Here is a 2,157-nt window from a genome sequence, read left to right as displayed (position 1 = left end):
GTAACCAAGACAGCTATATTTAACAACTTATTTCAGAAACATTTTAAACTCTAGTTTGTATTCAAACATTGTACGTTTGTAACGACATAATAATAACGGAGCGGATCAAGATCTGTTTACAGTCAGATTGTTTAGATTCCAATCTTAAACCTCATGAATGAATGACAGTCTGATTACCCCCCCCCCCTTTTTTTTTTTTTACCCTATCGTCGTCAGGGACCATTAGAAGGGAGCTGGTTTTAATCAGACTACACACATAAATATACATGCACTATATCTACCTTCGATCTAGGCCTAAAACGAAATAATTCCTTCAATGTGATTGTTTTAAACAAGTGTGTAATATATGTATTACATATATTAAAAAATATTTCTTCGATTTGGTATATGAATACAATAACACACCAGTATCTATCTATCTATCTATTGAAAATTTAATCTGATGCAAAGAAGTATGCATTTAATTTCACAGAGATCGGTGCGGTGTTGAATTCTCTGCATTACCTCGAACACATCATATGTGATAGCCATTAGTACAGCAAGTTCTTATATTTCTGAGCTTTTAAAATAACATCTCAAACTCAGTGCGTAATTTGTAACTGACGATTCGCGGTGAAAATCATGCGCTGATCCAGGAATATAGTCTCGGGTGTCAATCCTTGCATTGGGGGGGGGGGGGGGGGGGTGGGGGGTGGGGGGGGTGTCTATACAAGGTTACAAACATGCAGTATCTATTAAATAGATGTAGAATATATACAAAAATATGACACACTACATGCATGTTTTCATGAAACACTGTTGAAGGGTGGTTGTCTATATCTGGACCCATGCTGCTCTTGCAATGAAACAGTTTAGGGAAGGGGATAACTTAATTTGATAGTTTTAAAAACGATGAAAATGTCATGGAGTTATTACTTTTCAAGTTGAGTGGGTTGGGTAGGAGTCTGGACCCATGCAGCATCTGCTCTTGCAACGAAACAGACATAATGATGGGGGGGGGGGGGGGTATATATATCTTGTACTACAATGAATATTTGTATTATATCACTGTGTATATAAAAAATCCGTGAGAATACTTAACGACTCGAGTTGAATTTCGTTTAGAAATAGTTTAAGGTGACAACTTCAAAGTAGCTTTCAACAAAATTTGTATCTAGAATACAGCCATCATACAAGCTACCGGAAAACCAGAAGTGACACATATTCCTCCACTACTTCGGGAGGGGGTATATTTTTTCCATTTTTAAGAAATATTCTTAAGTCATCATTGAAAATAAAGATAAGTGGCTGTAGTGTGTAAAATATCTAGTTCACCAAATGGGTGTCAATTTTTTTACTTCATATGACCCCCCCCCCCCCCTCTCAAATACTTTTTATCACTTGACCATGAAAATGTAGAACGATTAAAATTTGAAGTACTCAGTCAATGCAAAGTAATTCAAAGTGAATTTCAATTAAGTTTCAAAAAAACTATTTCTCATTTTGTTTTGTGTTTAATTGAAAACATTCATAGAACACAAGATTAGATGCTTTTTCAGCAGTCATTTTCTTCATATTAAAACTTGACAGTTTACTAAAGTTCCTAAGCACAAATGTAGATGACAATTCACATCACTGAAAGCAATTAGTGGATATCCTGGTTTGACCACTATGTACAGTGTAGTAACCAGCTGATGGAGGTAAATATTATCCACTGGAGTCAATATGGCTGTCATCTGTGGGTACTAAATGGAAAAAAGAAGAAAGTTGCCAGTCAAAAATATTTAAAACACAGTACTGTAGGTCTAAGTGTTCAAGTTTATATGTGCATTATAACATAAAAACATTCAAATTCCATACCATACAGCAATATCAAAACATGCTTCATATGAATTTTCTTTTAATTTATCATTTTGAAGAAATTAATATTGACTAGATGTAAATAATGCCTATATTTATGTATATCCAGTGCCTGATTGGATTACTTAAAGTTTGTAAAAATTACCTTGTATGTACATTTGTTGCCACTGCTCTAGAGATGTGGAAAATTGGAAATATGCTCTTGTAAAAGTTCATATTCTTGTTGGTATCATGCACATCTGTAAATAGCATTATCTCATATTATAAATACATATGCTGCAAACATTCAATGTATTGGAGAAGGGTCTCAAATACACA

At 34.3% G+C, this 2,157-nt stretch overlaps 1 long non-coding RNA gene across 1 annotated transcript in view; it reads right to left on the bottom strand.

The window, feature by feature from the left end:
• Positions 1–1,473: 1,473 nt before the first annotated feature.
• LOC130049321 (uncharacterized) overlaps positions 1,474–2,157 on the bottom strand; it is a 2,291-nt gene continuing 1,607 nt past the window's right edge. The window contains exons 1-2 of the long non-coding RNA XR_008797822.1: positions 1,985–2,157; positions 1,474–1,724 (exon numbers count right to left, since the gene is read on the bottom strand). The exon at positions 1,985–2,157 is cut by the window's right edge and continues 1,607 nt beyond it. This is a non-coding gene — a long non-coding RNA (uncharacterized LOC130049321). The remainder of the gene's footprint in view (positions 1,725–1,984) is intronic.

This window comes from Ostrea edulis, chromosome 8 (assembly GCF_947568905.1).
Source record: "Ostrea edulis chromosome 8, xbOstEdul1.1, whole genome shotgun sequence".
NCBI classification, from domain to species: Eukaryota; Metazoa; Mollusca; class Bivalvia; order Ostreida; family Ostreidae; genus Ostrea; species Ostrea edulis.
Note: the sequence above shows the minus strand (reverse complement) of the source record. Positions and strands in the feature narration are given on the sequence as shown.